The following is a 20,104-nucleotide window of genomic DNA, read 5'->3' as shown; positions in this document are numbered from 1 at the left end:
TTTTCAAATAGCCATTAAAACAAACTCCCAAACAAGTCGGCTTTTTATATAAGTTTTACAAATAATGCTGTAAGTACTTGTAAGAAGGCAACTGCGGCTGGCTGGGCCAATGCCAAGGCAAGTGAGGGTAGGCAAGGTCAGTGAGGTCATCATCAGTCGTAGACTCAGCGGTGCTAAAGACTTTGTCTAACTACATAATTCTAGCTAATAATAATGTATTCACAAAATGCGCTGTCAAGAGATCGTAATCAGAAACACATTCTATGCAGACAGCTGACAAGTTCGGACAATCAGCCGTATGGCAATCAGTTAAAAGCATTGTCAATGCAACTGGCAATTGCGATTGGGGCCATTATACCCTAAGTCCATTCAACATTGTTGAAGAGGGTAACATGGTTTTGTCTAGATGTCTGTCACGTGCAGAAGGAGGTAACGCTGAGTCGTTACGAATTCATTAACGTGTAGATCTGGAGAAATAAGAGCTGAAGACTTAAAATTTAGAAAAATATCAACTATGTTTTATGACATTTATAACTTGCCCAAAAAGTATGGTATTTTACTTTTTGGCTAAGCCCCGTTCCTCCCCAAAATGAAGGAGAGAAAAGCTGAGGTCTCTAGAGAAAGCCTTCGGCATAGGAAGCCACAGCTAAGTGTTCGGTTAAGGGTATCCTCAAGTCGGGTTAGACCGCTCTTGATTGCATCTATTTTGGGGCGTGGCATTGGTATGTGTCAGCGTCACAACAAATGCAATAAAGATTGAGCACTTGAATAGCCCACTGGGGCATGGCATAATAATTGATTATGCCAAGGTGTCGCAATTGGCCCGATCCGAAAACAAAAGAAAACTCCATTGGAAAGTTGTTTGGCCACAGGAAATACTCACTCAATACAAATGACACGCATTCAATTCGTACAAAAATTGAGCAATTGAGTGTTTTGTGTGTCTGCGTGTGTGTGTGTGTGTGTGTATGTTTTTGTGTGTAATGAATGCGTTTATAATTGAATACTACAATTACATTCACGAATAACATAGAGACCCGTTTGTGTGAGCTGCACTTTTGGGCCAAATGCAACATAAATTACAATTTAATTAAATCGTGACTGCAGCGCAGTTAACAATAAAAAACAAATAACAAAAATTGTTTTGTTTAATGCAATCAAAATGCAAATTGACCAATAAAGCCATATGAAGTGCCTCCTGAAACCCATTCAATTTGTGGCCAGAACCCGGCCACATCATAATTCCGCTTAGAAGCGCTCATCACACATATTTAGTAGATGCATAAAAACTAGCTTCAGCTCAAGGTTGGCGAAAAATTTCTTGCTGTTGCTGTTGCTGTTGGCCTCAACAACAAAAGCGTCGCTTTGTGTTGTTTACATAAACGTCTTGCTTAATTTATATTTTAATTATCAATATAAAAAACAACATGAACAATAATACTAACACAAAAGGTGTTAAAAAGTGAAGAAGCCGCAACAAAAGCCAGACAAAGCCAGAAAGCAAAGCTTCGTGTTTCTGTCTTGTGAATACTCTAAATACTATTATCTGCTCTTTGAGATTGGGAATAATGATTTAATGCTTTTGTTGGTGTTGTCAACTAACAGGGTTAAAAACCGCCGAATTAGCTGAACTAGCATTCTGAGGCTTAATCGGAAATCAATGGATTTCATGCACTCCTTTGAATGTAGCCAGATTTTAGCTAGAAAATAACTGAATAGACAGCACTCACTCCTGCGACAGCTTGAATATGTATTAGTAGTTCGATTCCAATAATATATTCCAATAAACAGGCAAAATATTCATCTACATAACTTGTGCTTGGTCAGTCTAGTAAGGACATCTTTCAGAAACAAAAAGGTGAGCCATACTTATACCTAATCTTCAATCTAGAATAGAAGTCCGATGTAGTTATACCTAATCTTCAATCTAGAATAGAAGTCCGATGTAGTCAAGTTATTTAAACTTAAAGCAAGATAAGATTCATGTACTTCGATATATGATTAAAACTATACAAAGAAAAATGTATTTATTTATAGGTAGGTTGCAGAGATATTGCTATTTTACTCTGTAGAAGTATTGAACCTATTCAGTTGAACGGCAGTGTATATATACCTAACTGATATATATAAATACTATATAGATGCTTTCAGTCTTCACTTTGTTACACACTTAATGCCACAATGTGTATGCCCACAGCAAGCGTATTATGATTCATGCCACATTTATGCTTTTGGCAATTTAATTTGGCAACGCGTCGTATGCGCAATTTGCAAATGTGCAATTTGCCATTTGACTTTGACTTATGGGTGATTACAAATTGCTTAAAATGGCATTGTTGGAATTGATGTGTTGGTCAAGTGCATGTTAACTGCAATTTGGCTCACTTAATTAGCCAAAATGTCACATAAAATGCAATACAAATTAAATTCAAATAAAATAAACTAAGTCGAAGTTAACTCATAGTCTGTTGGCTTGTACGGCCTCTTGTTCTATGCATGCAATCTGTGTCTGTTCTCTCTCTCTATCTCTCCGCTCCATGTTTGTGCATTTGAAATTAATTTATGCAAACATTCAAGTCAGAGCACTCAGAACACAAGTCAAGACAAGACTAGAGATACACACACACACACATGAGGCGCTGGCTGTGTTGGCTTTGGACTAGAACTCAAAAAGTCGAACTGCGGCGCATACATAAATAAATTAAAATTGCTAATGGCCGGAGCATTGGGTCTTTGGCTTTAAGAGCTGCACGCCCATAATTAAAAGCAGCAACAAAAAAACTTTTAAAAAAATACAACAAAAAATAAACCATGACCAGCTGAAGATCGCGCTGACTGTCTGCAGGGCTCATGGCATAAATCAATCAATTTATTTGCCCGTCTGCTGTGGAAGGGCTCAACCTGAAGAAGAGGACGTCTACGACGACTGGCAAATGGCAACTAGCAACTGGCAACTAGCAACTGGCAAATGGCAAATGGCAGTTGTAATCTTGCCAGCGGGTGCAACGAACTTCACCTTCGCAATCGCAGCCAGTTTTAGTTCCTGACTCGCTGCACTCCTCCCACCAAATAGAAAATACTATATATACATATATATCTAAAACCTGACTCGGTTAGCTTTTTTTCTTTTAGAATTTGCAACCACAGCTCGAAATGCAATTTGCTGAAACATGCCCCATAACTCATTCACAATAGACAAACGGGGCATGATTTGGCAGTACGCTAAGCATGTGTTGTTGCTGACCGGGCCAAAAAAAAAAAAAAAGGAAAAAGACATGGCCATAAGTTAGTCGCGCTCGCTTAAATATGAAAATAATTTCATTTGCAGTTTGCCAAATAATTTCACGCCAAGAATTTGTCGTGATTGCGCCAAGCCAAGCAATTTGCATGCGATTGACAAGACGGGGCTCGAGAGGGAAGGGGCTGCTGTTCGGGCAGGGCATGCAAATAAAGAGCGCTGCATTTTGGACTGCCGACCATATAATTAACACTTGGCAGCTGCCAGCCGAACAACCATTAAGCGTCTGAAGCTAACTTTTTTCTTATGCGCTTGCAAGAGGGTATGATAATTATATCTAGAAATGTGTAACGCATAGGAGACATATGCGTTGGCATATAGTACGTACTATACACTATACTTTATGAGTAACAATTGACGAGTCTAAGCAAGCTATTGTCGTGGTCTCGAATCTAGTCACATTTGGAATTCACTTGGGCCCAATGAAGAAATAAATCGAAATGTGAGGTCTTTCCTTTTTTAAAATGTCGTTTAAAAGCACTTTGAAACCACATTTCAATAAGAGCATCTCAGCTTCGTTCTTCCGCTCTTTCTCGTTTATTTTTTTTTGCTTTTGGGCTTGTGGCTGGTTTCAGTTACCCAAACGTTGCCCCATCATCATCATTACGATCATCATCATTATTGGTAGCTACAACAACGGCAGCAACACCAATAATTTAAGCTGTCATAATGAAGCCATCAGCTGTGTGTAAGGCGTCAAAGGCTTTCCCCAATGCAGCGCAGCTTGAATACCCTGCCACGACTCAAAGTTACATAATTTACACACTTTAAATATATTTACCCCTGCATAAAATTGCGCAAGAAATCATTTGAAAAGGCTTACCTATTTTATGACCCCAGCTTTTTATTTTATTTGACTCTCTTGCACCCATTGTTAGGGTATTTATTTGCGTGTCTATTTTATTTGTTGTCTTATTTACAAAGATGAAAGGCTTTCATCACAACACATCGCTGGCGCCGCCGCAGCAGCTGCTGCAGCTGCAGCTCGAGCAGCATCAAAGTATTTAAGGCTTAATCGATGGCGCTTTTTGTGCACCACCTCGTCCCAGGCCTGCCCTCAGCTCTCGAGCACAATTCCCGCATGCCGTCTAAACTGCAATGTATTTTTTGTTGTTTCTGTTTTTTACACTTCAGGCCCCGGCTACGCTTCGTTTGTGTCGACAGCAGCTTTTCATTAGACAATTTCCCAAAAGGGAGTGCGGGGCGCGCTCAGGGCATTTCCACTTTGTAGCAGCACTGCAGAAGGGGATGGCTAGGGGACAGTGGCATGCAGGGCAAGCGAGCAGATTTTCATTATGTCGAGTCGAGTCGACACTAACAACAACTTTTACTTGTGTGTGGTACATTGTTAGCTTAATTGTTGTTGTTCTTGTTGCTGCTGCTGCTGCTGCCGTTTTGCTGTTGCTGCTGCTGCTGCTGTTAGAATGTGCGCGTTATTGAGTTACGTGCTTGGCGGCACAACAACAGCCACAGCAGAGGCAGAAACAACAAGCAATTGCAACTCGGCACGTTTGCGTTATTTAACTGTCAGCAACATCAGCAACAACAACAGCAGCAACAACTACAACAACAGCTGCAATTTAGCCTCAGCCTAGGCGCTAATTGACAGTGAAAATGTCGCGCACTTAACATTTGTCTTCATCATTGGCCCAAAAGCTGCTGCTGCTCTTGCTGCTGTTGCAGCTGCCAATCGGCTAACGCAAAGCGGAAATCTGAGCCGAGCATTAAAGCCAGCCCACTTGCATATGATAGACGATCTATACGATGCAGCCAGAGTTAGAGCCTGGGCCGTGCCCGTTCCCGTGCCAAGCTTAGCTGCTTATCAAAGCGAGCTAATCACAAATGCAGCTCAGGCCAAACACCTACGCAGGGCTGCAGGCGCAAAGGGCGGCCATTGCAACAGGGGGGTAGTGCGCGGTGCCTAGGCATCAAAAGTTGCCGCACGTTGGCCCACGCGCGTATGAAAAGCGCAAAATCAGGCGCAACCTATATACATATTAAGCATTTATAATACCCTAACGGGGCGCAACAAGAACGAAGCCTAGTTGTCTGTGTAATTCAACAAGATTGGGAAAGTTACGTAACAATATAATCAAAGTTTTCAGAGAGAATCTAATAAAATGTATGTTATTTTAAGCTAGACTCAGATTTAGATAGGATCTTCAGATAGATAATATCGTTGATACAAATGCTTAGCCCATATTTATCAGTCTTAAAGAAAAAAAAACAAAAAATTAAATATAATCTTAATTTTCTTAAAAAAAAGATAATGTAAGTGGGAATGTTACATATTAATATATCAAAGTTTTCAAAGAGCATCTAAAAAACATTTAACGTATTTTAAGTTGTAATCTTATATATAGAGGACCTTAGATGGATAATATCTTTGATACAAATGCTTAACTTATATAGATAGCTAATGAAGAAAAAGAAAAAACAATGAAATATAATTTCCTTAAAAAAGATTTATGATATAGATAAGATCCTCATATAGATAGAATCCTAGCTTATGCAGAGGTTTTACTCACATAAAAATTAAATTTAAATGCTGAGATACGTGGAGCATTACAGAAACAGCAATTTTATAGGGTATTAATAATTCGTTTATGTTTGTCAACTATTGATCTTGCTGCTAGTTTCTTTATTTTTGCTTGTCGCAGTTTTTCATTATGTTGAGTGAGCGAAACAAATGAAAGTTTTTGCTGTTGTAGTTCGTGTGTGTGTGTGCATGTGTGTGTGTGTGTGTATAGTGTGTGTGCGAGAGTTTGCCTTGTGCCTCATTAAGTGGAAGTGCATTCATGATGATGTGAATGATGCTGATGATAACTTGATGGCGATGCCGATGGCTTTTGACGACATCAAGATAATTGTTTCCCGGTTCATAACAAGCATTCAGCCACATTTGCACGTGGGCTCAAGCCACGCCCACAACCTCCGAAGCACCGAATTCAAAAAGAAATTATTAATTATAGCGCTGCAATTTGTTTAAGCAATTGCCGCTCGACTGTATGTGTGTGTGTGTTTGTGTGTGTGCAAGCAATCAAAACGGAGACTTTTCTATGGGTTGGCAAGGTCGTTGCCAGTTGTTGGCTTTGTTGTCTGGCTTTAATAAGAGACTTTAAAGAGTTTACAATAATACACGAGTCTGAAGCACAGCTCAAGGCTGGCCCTGCCTGGCTTCAGCTCTGCGTCTATGCAAATCGCCAGGGCGAGCAATAAATGCGATCGAGATGTAGCTGAGTTTAATAATACAAAAAATAATAATAATAATAAAGAGGAGAAAAATAAATAAATAAACTGTGGAGGGGGCGCCCACGCGCAATTATCAAACGGCTTTTGTTGCCGGTTGACAACTTCTTTAATCAAAAGCGATTTCAGGCAATGGGCGTGGCAGCAGCAACAGGCCAAGTTCTGTGTCTGTCTCGGTTTCATGTGCCACGTCTCGTGTTGTATGTTTGTGGCTCATTACAAATTTGACACTTTGGCTGACAGCGTTTGATTTCTGGTCGTTTTTCGGCGGCGTAAATCTTTATGCTTATGTCATTTAACTTAATGGCAACCAGTCAACAAATAAACGGCCTGGCTTGGCTCTGCACTGCTCTGCCCAGGCCTGCCCTGGCGTGGCCAAGCTACCCAAAGACATAATAGTTGAGGCCAGGCCGCAGACTTAAGGCCCAAACGACAACAGCAACAGCAACAACTGCCGACAGCTGTTGATAGTTTATTGAACATTTTGGCCGGCTAACAGTTGGTAATAAGCTGAAAAAGAGTTTAACTGTGTTTCGGGCCTTAACTATACTTTTAATTATGTTTAAGAACCTGCGCTTAGAGCTGCACTTTTGTACATTTGAGTCAGGGTCTTATAATTTTGACATGAAAAGTGTAAGGCAAGGAATCGTACGACTATATCATATAGCTGTCATAGGAATAACCATTGGACAACTTTTTTTGTTTCCCATAATACCTTGACCAACTGTATCCACATTGGATGGAGAACTTTTTGTGTTTCATGTTAGCAGAAGGCAAAGTTTACTTTGCTTTGATTTTATAAATAACTTTTAGGGTATTTAAACTTCGTCTTGTCGAAAATTGGCGTTTCTTCTTATTCAATCAGTCCTTGATAGACACCTCCAGCAATGGCCACATCTCACACCCAACTTCCTTGGCTTAGGCCAACTTTATTGCCAACTTAGTTTCATTATTAGCAGCACATTAACAGCCCTGTGTGTGTGTGTGTGTGTGTGTGTGTGTGTGTGTGTGTGTGTGTGTGTGTGTGTGTGTGTGTGTGTGTGTGTGTGTGTGTGTGTGTTGTTTTCTTGGCCGCTTTTGTCGCCTTTTGCCATTTTTGACAAACTGCCTTTTTGGGGGCTGTCCATAAGCGTGACTTGGCTGGCTGGCTGGCAGACGTGTTTGACGTAGGGCAATTGTTTGGAATTGGCATCAAAAAGCGTGTGAATCTAACTAAACTTGGCTACAAATTAAGCCTTTTGCCTTTACCACAGTCCGGTTTTTTTTTTCTCTCTGGCCATTATTGACAGCGTTTATTTTGCGTTGATTTTGACCATGAAGCGGGCGCAAATGTTGCCGCCTTGAGTTCAATAGGCTTTTGTTGTTTGGCTAATTTATGCCAGCAGATAGGTGAGCTGTACCAAGACGACAGACAGCCCAGGCGCAAAGTTCTTTAATTAAATTTTCAATTTAAAACACTTGACGACAGCGCAATGTGCGCTATGTTGTGGGGAGGGCTGAGGAGGCTGTCGCAGGCGCCAAGTTTTCATTAAGCCTCAGGCAGCATGGCCTGCTGTCTAGGCCTAACAGATGCCCGGGACAGCAGCCGGCAGGCCAAGTCTATTTTCATACAAATTAAAAATGCCACAAAACTTGTTTCGGTCGTTCTTTTTGTGTTTTTATTTTTTTTTTAATTTTTGTCGCTTGCTCTGTTGAATGGAAATTGCAAATTGATAATTGATATGCGCCACCTGTTGGCCACTGTTGACACTAAATGGAGTAGATGCTGCGATTTGATTGAGTTTCTGAAATAATTCACTTTGGTTTTCTTATTATTTGTGTAGAATAATCAATCAAATCAATAATTAAATGAACGACAGGTAGGAATATTGAAGCGAAAAGCGCTTGACTTGATTACATTTGCATAGTTAATTAAATTTTTCAACATGTTTCTATATGAACTCATAATCGATCTATCAAAACTAACGTGCGTGCGTATCGAATTTTGAAAACCTCGCTATACGCTTTCGATTACAGCCATCATGGTGTTAAGATGTATTAGACAATCATTATAAAATAATTAGATTTAACTCAATGTTGTACTAATACAAAGGGTTATAATATTAAGATTGGCTTAACAAAAGTATTTAACAGACGATAGTGTTTAAAATAACACATTTGTGTTGTATAATATTACTTATGACTGATATCGATCACTTTTCGATATGCAGAATGAAAAATGTTAATATACGAGGAAGACCTAATAAAGATAATCGTAGATCGATCGTGCCTCAAGATATATAAGTGCATCAATCATTATAAAAAAGTACACTGAAGTTTATACCCTTTTAGAAATACTTACATGTTCTAGCTCCATCTGGACTTGGCCTTAGCACTGCCTTGCGACATCTATACTTGACAAATCTAATTTACTAAACTAAAAACCTCATTCATGTCGCACAGTGTAATAACACTTGTCAAACGGGCAACGCACATGCCATAGCCCAGTTAGCATAGATAAAAGATTTGGTTTCTTTATTTTGTCTTAAGTTGACAAAACAAGTTATTCAATTGTCACTTAATAAAAATATAAAAACAAACATAAAAATTATGATTATTATTAACTTAATTGTTTCGTTTTTTTTTTTTTTTTTTTGTATTTTTATTGCTTAAGCAAATTGCGCATAAATGTGGACTATGCTTATCTCAAATTTTCCATCTGCTTTTTTTATCTCTTGCAGGTAAGAGCGACCTCATAAGCCCCAGAAGTTAAAAAAAAAAAAAATAGGATTGCGGCACGTGAGTAAAAGCTTCAAATGGCGGGCACTTATAAGACACTAGCTGTGGCAGTTAATCTGTTGAATCTGTGTGTGTGTGTGTGTGGCGTATGCTAAGAGACATCTTTGGGGCCAGAGTATTCACTTTCTCTGCTTTAATTGCGGCCAACTTTATTTTGATGCGTGCGCATTTTAATGCATTTAAAGAGCAACGATAATAACAACAGAAACAACGACAACTTCTGTTTGGCTTGGCAAAAACTTTGGCCCAACTCACGTACAAAAATGATTTTGTAAAGAGCCGTGCAGAGAGCTGAGTTGAAGCGTTGCAGACATCGGTAGGGTATACGCTGGTAGGGGCGGGAGAACATTTAAGCAGCTTAACCCATTTCCGTGGCACATTATCATCATCATTTTATGTGTGTATATACTTATATATATATATGTCTGTAGCAGTTGTTGCTGCTGCTGTCGTTCAACTGTTGCAGCTTTGTGTTTTTCCTTTTTAATTTCTTTCAATTAAGCCGCACTTGTCACAGGGCCCATAACATGGGCATGGTTGCCATCAAGGGTTGCCTGTGAAACTCCCTCATTAATATTGCATGCATAAATACAGTCAGACAGTGCTTCAGCTTTAATGAGCATTAAGGCCCGAGTGTGTGCGTGGGTATGTGTATTTACGTGTGTGTGTGTGGGCAGCTTCCAGCTACTCATTAAACGATTTTAATGACGAATATAGACTGACTAACAGATATTCCCCGTCCTTGCTCGTGCACAGTATTTGTGCTTCTTTTCAGTATTATTTTCCGTTCATTTCTCGCCCGTGGGAAACTTAAATCTACCCCATACTAACTTGAAGATGTTAAATAAAACTGTCGATTTTCCACATTTACATGTGGAAATTCCAAAACTGCTGAGAACAATATTTATTAAGTATTTATGTAGAATATTGAAAAAAAATCAAAATCAAAATCAAATCAAACATAACTTAAAACGGCGTCCGATTAACCTTTGGCTCTCATTTTATGCGTAAAATGAAATTCGTCTCAAATTAATTTTCATGAAGTTCCCGAAACTTCAGCTACCTTATGTTTCACCCAAGATTCCAAATTGTGAAATACCTCTTTGAAATGAAGTTTGAATCCGATTGGATGCAAGAATTTTCCGTGATTTTTCGACACTTGCTGTTAGAATTTCCCAAAAGCTTCAATCATCAATCAGTCACTCAGTTAGAAAAAACATCTGTATATATAACGATTGAGATGATGCTGTCTTTCTTAATTAGAATCACATTTGCAAGCCGTTCTCTAATTACATAACACACACCTGCAGCAACAGCGGCGGCGGCAGCAACAACATCATTATCAACTTTTGGCTGAGCGAAAGTTGAATGTGGCCGTCGGTCTATGACCGCATCATGGTCCAAGGAAAGTTGTTGCCTTTCTAAAAGTTAGCTATGTAGAATAGACACGTTGCGCCAACAATGGCCAAGTTACAGCATGCCATGTTGCAGGTTGCAGGTTGCTGCTGCCTTTTGTTGCTGCTTTGTTGCCAATTGCTGTTGGCTGTTCAATTGATGCGCCAGTAACATGGCAGGCAACACAAAACCAATTTAGCAGCCCCAAAAACAGGCAAAACTCACAGTCAGTCGCTTTTGTAGAAGATGCAGCAGCAGCTGTAGTTGCAGCCGCAGTCAGCAGTAATGGCAACGTCTACAAAATGCAAGCCGTAAAAACAAATGAAGCCAAAACCGAATGCCAGGCGAGCATAGCTAATGCAGCATTGCCTAATGCCATTGACTAAGCCCAAGTTGACCAGGCGCACTTTCAGTTTTCAAATGGGCACCAGTCAACAGCAAAAACAACAACAGCAACAACCACAGCAACAACAACAGCAACTGTAACAGCAGAAGCGGCAGCAACAGATAACAAGTAAATTGGCAACAGCTAAGCAAGCCGAAGTGCAGATGCCCTTGCCTTAGAGAAGCTTATGTTTTTCAGTAGGCCGAAGCCTTGAAAAGTGCTCAAATTGATTTAATTTATGCATATTATCAATAAAAATTTTAAATGCAACCAGAATGCAGCTTGGTAGTGTGAACTAAGCTTAATGTTTCAAAGATTTCAGTTAAATAGAAAAATTAGCTAAAATACAAATATTTGGCTTCATTTTTAATTCCTTTTTTGATTGACAAGAATTAAATTCACAACTCAACTAGGAGGCCAACATCTTGCTGGTGTGAACACAGCTTAATGCCTGAATGACTTTGCATTTGGCTAGCTTAAAACTGCATTCATAATGCATTTCAACTAAACTAGCAACATATCGTTTGAGCTAATCGAGATGCCCCATTTGGTGGCAAGTGTATGGAAAAGGTTCAGCGCGATTCGTTTTTATGGCAAAGTCAAATAGGAAAACAAAATAGAAGTTAATCTAATAACAAAGATTGAGCGCAATAATTTTAGCGATTGGCAGCGCAGATTTACCATGCCGAAGCAGGAGAATCCATGGACCGGGCACAACATCAGCCAGCAGCCAACAGCAAAAGTAAAACCAGCATCAAGTAAAAGGGAGCGTCGTCGTCGTCGTCGTCGTCTCGACACGGATACCAGCCATGCTCCATGGACAGCATGGCATAGAAAGGAGGGTGGACCATGGCCAGAGGCAGTGGGCAGGGGCGCAGGGTCTGGCGAGCGTGGCCAAAGGCTCGTTAGCGTTTTGGCCCAGCAAGTGCAGCAGCTGCTGCCAAATGGGAGCTGAAGTCGCGCTGGCTGCACTTGTTTTCTTGTGTCTACGTGGTGTATGCCAGTGTGTGTGTGTGTGTGTGTAGATAGCGTATCTAATGGTTACATTTTAGTGCATACAAACGTATCTAATCGCTTAAACGTTTTATTAAATTACGTTAGTCGAAGCAGTCGGGCAGGCCAATCGAATTTGTTGCATCATTGTTGGCCCAAATGGCCGTTGCCTTATTTGTTTTAGGTATTTTTTTTTTGTGCCATAAGCCATGACCTTGCCCCGTTGTTGCCGCTGCCGTGGTTCAAGGTGAAATTTATGAGCCAGAAATTTGTGCAAATTTGTGCTCGATTCGTATTCATTTAACCTGCACTTTAAATGCAATTGTTCCGGCAGCAACAGCTGTTACAGCAGCAGCAAGAGCAACAACAACAACAACAACAAACATTCTGACAAGTTAAACAAGTTGACAGGCAGATAAACAAACGAACAGTATGTAAAGGAGAGGTGTGGGGGTGGGGTCGGCAAAACTTATGCGAAGAACAAAAGTTTTGCTAGCTAAACAACAGCAGGTAAAATGGCAGGGCGTTAGCTAAAATGTGGGCATGGCGCGTACACATAGAACGAAAACAAAACGCCAAAATTGTTGACAATGGCGCTGCCAAGAACAAAAGACACACACAACAATGACAACAGCAGCAACAACAGCAACAAAAAGCAGAAGCTTAAGGGCAACATGCAAAAGCTGCTCTTAACTTTTATGAAAGCAGCGACAATGCAACAGCAGCAGCAACAGCAACAGCAACAACAACTAACAACAGCAGCCGCAGCAACAATGCAAAGTCCTAGAGATGAAATTGAAATCGAAAACGAAATCAATGCATGCATATGGATATGGTTGGTTCGAATCAGAATCGAACACGGCCAACTGAAATCAAGAGCTGAGTGCTGAGAGGCAGCAGCAGCAACAGCAGCAGCAACAACAGCAGCAGCAGCTGCAACAGCAAATGAAGCCGCACATGGGTCACGACATTGCCACGGCCAGCAAGTTGCATGCAAATGAGGTCCAGCCTCCTTCTAGGCTGGACACAAAACCAACAGCAACAACAACAAAAAAAAAACGGTGGGCGTTTGAGGATTATTATTGTAGCCGCCGTTGCTGAAATGAGCACAAAAACTAGCACCGCAGGCAGCGACGACTGTGTGTGTGTGTAGCTAGCAATAATTGCTGCTGTTTTTTTTTATATTATTTTTTGTTGTTTTTGTGTTAAATGGCAACAGGAGCAGCAGCAGCATTGGGAGCAGCGCGCAGAACAATTGAAGTCAAGCCCCAATGCATTTTTTGTTGCAAGCCCAAATGCAACTTCATGTTTCCTCAACGTCGTTTGGCTGCTGCTCCTTGATTTATTTGCTTTGGGCTCCGGCTCTGGCTCTGGCTCCGGCTCCGGCTCAGTCTCAGTTTCAGTTTGACGTTCTCAGTGTCTGCAGCTCATCCATTGGGCTGCCCTTTTTAGCCTGGAGCATGAATTTATTTGTTTTGAAATTGTAACTCTGCAGTCAGCCGCATCCGCAGCGGCAGCAGCAGCAACCTGAGAATCATCATTGCTTTCAGTCGCTTTTACAGATATTGTGCCTTTTGTGCCTTTGCCAGTGTGCTGATTGTGCGGTTTCGATAAGTTCAATGCAACTGCAACAGCTGCAGCAGCAGCAGCACCGGCAACAGTAGCAATAAACCCAGCGCAACCCACATGCATCACGTGGCCAACATGGCAAGGCAAGTGATAAATTAGCGCAAGCCAAAAGGAAGTGAATGACAGCAAAAATGCCAAAATGTCAGCCAAAAAAAAACCAAAAGTAAATTTCGGTATAAGGAAAGCAGCGCACATTTTCACTTTATGTGTGCAGTCAACACAAGGAACAAGATTAAAAAGCTCTGATAAAGGATGAGTCAAGGCTTATGGCATACCCTATTAAAAATAGACTTTTATCGCTGATTAAACAAAAAGCGTAATGTGAGCCGAGAAATTCGACTTGCAGCTTATATAACCAGCTTAAGCTGTGGCTTTTACAGTTAAATGGATTTAAATGATTATAAATTTGCTTTATTTTTGGTAGATTCCATTTGAGCTTAAATAAAGCATACTATATACATAGTATTTTCATGCTTTAATTTGATTTAAACAATTTATAAGAATTTATATTAATGCAGTAAGTTAAAGAAAAGATTCGTATTCAACTAAAATCTGAACCCATTTGCTGAGCCGGCGAACTGTAGTTTCACGCTTCAAATCATACGCTTTGTTGTTACTTTAAAGTTTTTTACAAGACTGCCTATTCAGCTGTAGTTAAGTTAGCAACAATATTCACTTGAAAATCTAAATCCACTTGGAACTTAACTTATCCGTAGCCTTACGCGAGTTGCTCTTCCATGATAAGCCCTTTGCTTTGCAATGACAAACAGCTGGCTAAACTTATGATACCCTGCATTTAGAGCTCAAGCCGATAGCACTAAAAATCGATGTACTATGTGCGAGTCGAGTCCATGGCAATTTTCTCTCCATATTTCTCTGGCTGTTGCGAACGTGCGCGCCAAAGCGTCGCAGCCGCGTGCAGCGGGTGGTGCAGCAGGCTGCAGCTAGATGCTGCCGTTGTTGCTGTTGGTGTTGGTGTTGATGTTGTTACAGGAATCGAAACAGGGACAATAACAGGGACAGGGATGGGGATGGTGATGGAGGCAAACAATGAGAATGATGCCGCATCTCTGCGCATACGCTGCTAAGATTAGTGCGGAGTCGCCGTGTTGCAACTGGGAGTCGTTGCAACTGTAGCAACTTTTACTTATTGTCCGCACAGTTGTTTATTTCAATTTTGGTTTGCAATGCTTTTGCTTTTGGGTTTTGGGTTTTCGGTTGGGGTTAGGATCTGCCCGCTGTTGTTGTTGTCGTCGTCGGTTTTGGCTGTCTGCATTTAATGTGCCCAGGAACAGGGACGTGTTCTGCCGCGAATTCGTGAAACGTGATGCTGCTAGTCGTTCGCTTTTTTCGTTTGGTTGTGTTTGGTGTTGTTTATTTGCTTGGATTCTCTCGATTTCGGCGCTGCCCTTGCTTATTGTTTTAGGATGCGGATGCTGCCAGTGCCAGTGCCAGTGCCTCAGCCCATTGCCATTGCCATTGCCAATGGCACTGACTTTGCTCGCATTTGAATGCCTTTGCTGCTTCGCCATGGAGCTGTCCTTGTTATGGTGCCTGCTTGCTGGCATTGTTAACTCCAACGACGACGACGACGTCGATAATAGACAGCCAGACGGACGGGGGCACCTATTAAGGGTATCTAACATGAGAACTTTCCACCAAAGGGCCGCACTATGAAAATGAAAGCCAAATTGGCAACTTTCCGTTTGCCGCGAGAGCGAATGAAAAATGTTCGCTTTTGCTTGCGTTCCGTGTCCTAATTGGTGGGCCCCGCGTTTGTCGCGCCAAATAATAAATAATGGCACCTGGAGCGCCAACATGACAGCTAGAATTTCGACCGAACGAACCACAAAGAACTGAGCTTTTTTTCCATCATATACTGGACCCATAGACTAACCAGCCAGAGTCTGACTGAGGCCATTGACTGTTTGAATAGTTTAGTGAGTGACTGATTGATTGACGCGCGCTTTCAGCTGTTAACAATCTCATTGTGGCCACGTACACAAGTTGGCAATGTAATTAATTGCTTTCCAACCTGTGTATGCTGGAAAGTGTCCAAATCACAATGAGGCAACAGCAGCAGCAAAAGCATCAGCAGCAGCGACGACGCCCCAAGAACCCGCGCACTGCAAAGTGGGTCAAAGTTGTTAAGACAAACCCATCAGAATGCCAAGTTGCAAGAAAAAGTTGTCAGGCTCTGGTTGTGTGTAATGATATGAAAATTATTTGTTAAACGAGGGCTGCACAAATAGTTGCGCAAACAATTTTCATTGGCAACCTCCACCTCCCAGCCCCCGCTGCGAACGCTTGCAGCTGCTTTCAGTGCGGAGTTCAGTGAACCAAACCGGGCTGTAAAATTAACTAATTTTCGTCAGGGTATGAGTCAACGCGAACCAGCCTAAAACATCAATCAAAGCCAAATTAAGCGTAAAATGCTGTGCAGGAAACGAAGCGTCAAAGTCAAGACAAAACACAACACAAAGCACAACACGACACACACACACACATATAAGCGAGTGCAGTGCAAAAGGTTAGACCCGCACCAGGGAAGCAGAGCCCGCATATAGTACACACACACATACACACACACACACACTAGTATAGCTGTACTTCATGCTGCCTCCATAACATGGCCAAGACAATCAATCAAAGCGCGCTTTCCAAAGAAAGGCAGCCAAAAGTGCAAGCGCAGGCCCCAAACAAAAGTTGCAGCTAATTTTGGAGCAACAGCAACAGCTCCAGCTACAGCCCAGCTCCAGCTCCAGCTCCAATTGCAGCTCATTTGCATACAGCGTTGAGTTATGGATGGATGTTGGTGTGGGCTGCAGCCAAGAATTGGCACACGCACAAAGACGCTATGTGTGTGTGTGTCTTATGCAAATCTTTAAGCCGACAAACAGTTCCTGCTAAATGCACATTCGTACACACACACACACACACACACACACACACACACTCACCCACACACACACACACACACTCACCCACACACACATACGGCACGCCGTTATAAGACCGATTTCTACAAATTTGATAAAGCGACGCCGCCGAAACAAAAGACTTAGGCAACAAACTTGCATGTGATAAGGCAGCCGACGAACAAAACAAACATGATGCACTAACGGAATACCCTGGGCTAAATAGTAAATATAAGCAGAAAATAAATTCTGAAAAAATATAACAAAAAAGAAGAAAACATTAAAATAAACTAACAGTAAATATAGTTCTGATCAGGAAAAAATCAAATAGAAGAAACAGATTAAGTAAAACCAGAGACGAAAGAACACTAAGTGGAAAATATCATAAGAATAATACAAAAGTAATTAAAATAAGTAAGAAGACAAGAAGGTAGAGGAGAGGGGAAGAGACAGAGAGGCAAGCCAACAGTAGAATAGTTACAATGAGAAAATAAATAAGATAGAACATAAAATATTAAATAGGATAAATGTGGTTACAATCAGGAACTGAATATTCTATAGAAAATATATATAATATTGCTATAGATAGTAAATGAAATATTAAAAAGTTATCCTTTTCACAATCAGGATATTAATATTCTAACTGCAACAAGAAGCATATATGGTGCAAGGTTCTGATTGCCATATACTCCAAGTCAATATACCCTTTTCGAAACCGCGACCAGCCATTTGACGTTCTGCTGATGCGTTCTTGTCTCTTGTCTGTCTTGTGCCGGTCAAAGTCAAAAGCCGAACGTCGCAGTCAGAAACCTTTCGATAGGCGGCGCTGCTTTGGCTACGCCTTGACCGCAACAGCCCGACCAAAACATGCGCTTGGTTTGTTCTTTTTCAATTTAATAAATGTTTTTTTTTTTTTATTATTAAGCGCTACGTGCACGGCATATAAAACAGAAACTTGTTGCATTTCCCTCGGCTGCATTTGGCTGTGAATTTGTAATTTTGAACTGCGACGCAGATAGAAATTAAAAAACAATATTTAATCAGCGCACATAATCTGCATTTTAAAATTGAGCTCTCGGTTGAGTTGAGTTGAGGCTTCCAGGCGTGTTGGGTGTTGACCATTTAACGCGCTTACCTCCCCACCGCCCCTCTCCGAGCACACGCCGTGCCCTTGCCCTGTGAAAGAATTTCTTAGATTTTAATCGCTTTTTGCTGCGTTTTCGCTCGAAACAAAAAAAAAAAAGGTTCAGTTTAGCCGCTTGGCGCAAAGCCATAAAAATCAAATCAGCGGATCGGACGATGACGACGCTGACGACGACTTCCTTGAAATCAAAGTCGACTCGGCTCAACGTTTGATTCATTTGGTTTGTGTGTTTTTTTTTTTTCGGACTGCGGCTCAGAGCTGAGCTTGAGGCTGTGGCTGCGGCTGGGGCTGGGGCTGAGTGGGTAGAGCAGGGCTGGGGCTTGTTAATCCTTTGACGTGACGTCTGTTCATAATTTGCGCTCATATTTCATGTGCTATGCATGCGGCCTTTGCCTTCTTTTTATTTTGTGGTCCAGCTTTTACGAGTAGAACTTTGGCCTTGCGGCAATTTTGAAAGGTTTTCTGATTGAATATTCTAAAGTAACTTGTCGTAAATCATTGGCAGAGACAGCTGGCCAGTTCTTGTTCGGGCTGCTCTTGAACCCTTTTTTTTTCTATACATATATTTTTTGACCAGCCGCAACACTACATGGATGATATGCATATGTGCCGGACAATGGCAAGACGCCACATATTACATCAGCTCTAAATACTCCAGCCTTTATTGTCAAACAAATGGCACAGCTATTTAGCCCAAGAGTCCCACAGTCTGGATGCCGTTTGGTTCAGTCAACCCAACCAAAAGAAACTCACATTCTAAATGCCAATCGGTTGCTATAAATAAAAAGCCAAAAGCAGCGCTTGCTTTTAATTTTAATGAACCATAAAAATTCACACGCACAATGATGATGATGGGCCAGCAACAAAATATTACGTTTCCAGAAGGTTGACACACACGCACACACAGGAGGGTCTTACTGTGCCAATGAAAATGCTAATGAAATCCAAAGAGACGCTAACAAAACAAATCAACAGCCAGACCAGGGAGCTGGGATCTGGGAGTCTCGTTTTTCTCAGCAAACAAATCTGACAAAAATACAAAAAAAAAAAAAAAAGAAAGAAAAAAACTGAAAACATAAAAAAAAAGTCTCAAAATTCGAAAGAAAACTATTAAACAACTGTCCGACGCTTATCTCAGAGAATCGCTCGTACAGCGTTTGCTTAGAAATTAGAGCCCAAAACAAATGCCCCGAAAGTTGTGTGTGTGTGTGTGTGCAAAGAAAAGGCCGAACCCGCAGATCTTCAGACCGGTTTAACAGTGCGCTGTTAACTCGCTGTTAACCAGCTCTGTCAGCTGCCAGCTGCGACGCCAACTGCGACGCCGACTGCATTGTTCTGGGCACTCAACTCGGACAGCTCTCAGAACCGTAGCTCGCCGCATTTCATTAGCTCCGCAGCCAGCGACCGGTTCATTCCACTATCGACGTCGCTCCCAGCGAGATCTGTGCGCGTGCGCGGCTTCAACCCACGCGAGACGAGACGCTCGCAAGTTTAAAGCGAACTTCGACTTCGAGAATACATAAGAAGTGTTTAAAAGATTGAGATACTTGCCGATGCTGCCGCATATTCTGCGCGTTTCGTTTTTTATGCAAATCGATTGATTTTAAAAAGAAAAAAAAAGAAACAACAAGAAAACCACCAACAATCTTAAGTCACATTTTGTCAGTTCGACGCGTGAAAGTAAAAATTCTTTGTGCCTGATTTGGCATTGTGAAATTAACAGTTAGTTGTGTTGAACAAAAGAAATTTAGCTCTGAATACAAGAGCAACGTCTATTACGAAATGCTCATAAAAATCGCGTAACCAACAAACAAAAACAACAACAACAACGACGAGCAGTTAAACAAGGCAAATAGAAAACAAAATTCAAGTCGAGCAATTGCCGCCAAATGAGTAATGAGAGTTTACTTTTGTCTTTCTCTCAGTGTGTGCATTTATGTGTGTTTGTGTGTGCTAATTGATTGGCAAAAGGTGTAAATCTTTATTGTACATATTTAACGGCATTTTCCTTTTTTGGAGCAACCAGCAAAGTGATTGTCTGCATTAGAGGTGAGCAATTCAGCCATAAATATGTAAATGTCCGAAAGACATAATAAATATATCACAAAAAAAAAAAAAATATATATATATATATATATATTTATATATAATTTAAAAGTAATTAGCGTCATGCTCTAGAAATTGGGTTAAATGTGAAAATTATTATTATTGTTTATGAATGTGTGTGTGTGTGGCTTGTGTGAAATTTTCAGACAGCAGCTAATAGCGCTTGCCATATAAAGTGTCAAGAATGGTTTTTAAATTTAGGCCACTTC

The 20,104-nt window shown here is 41.0% G+C and overlaps 1 protein-coding gene across 3 annotated transcripts in view; it reads left to right on the top strand.

Annotated features, from left to right (window-relative positions):
• LOC115760641 (putative cyclin-dependent serine/threonine-protein kinase DDB_G0272797/DDB_G0274007) overlaps positions 1-20,104 on the top strand; it is a 104,450-nt gene that overhangs the window by 76,242 nt on the left and 8,104 nt on the right. Inside the window, exon 1 of one of the 3 annotated variants that reach the window (XM_030702101.1) lies at positions 18,866-19,838. The exons of the other annotated variants lie outside the window; for them this stretch is intronic. The gene's annotated coding sequence lies outside the window, so the exon portion shown is untranslated. Of the gene's footprint in view, positions 1-18,865; positions 19,839-20,104 lie in introns of those variants that run through there. 3 annotated transcript variants of the gene reach the window in all.

Source organism: Drosophila novamexicana, unplaced genomic scaffold, assembly GCF_003285875.2.
Source record: "Drosophila novamexicana strain 15010-1031.04,08,12 unplaced genomic scaffold, DnovRS2.1 tig00000462-arrow-pilon, whole genome shotgun sequence".
NCBI classification, from domain to species: Eukaryota; Metazoa; Arthropoda; class Insecta; order Diptera; family Drosophilidae; genus Drosophila; species Drosophila novamexicana.
The sequence above is the reverse complement of the archived record's forward strand: the minus strand, read 5'-3'. Positions and strand labels throughout refer to the sequence as shown.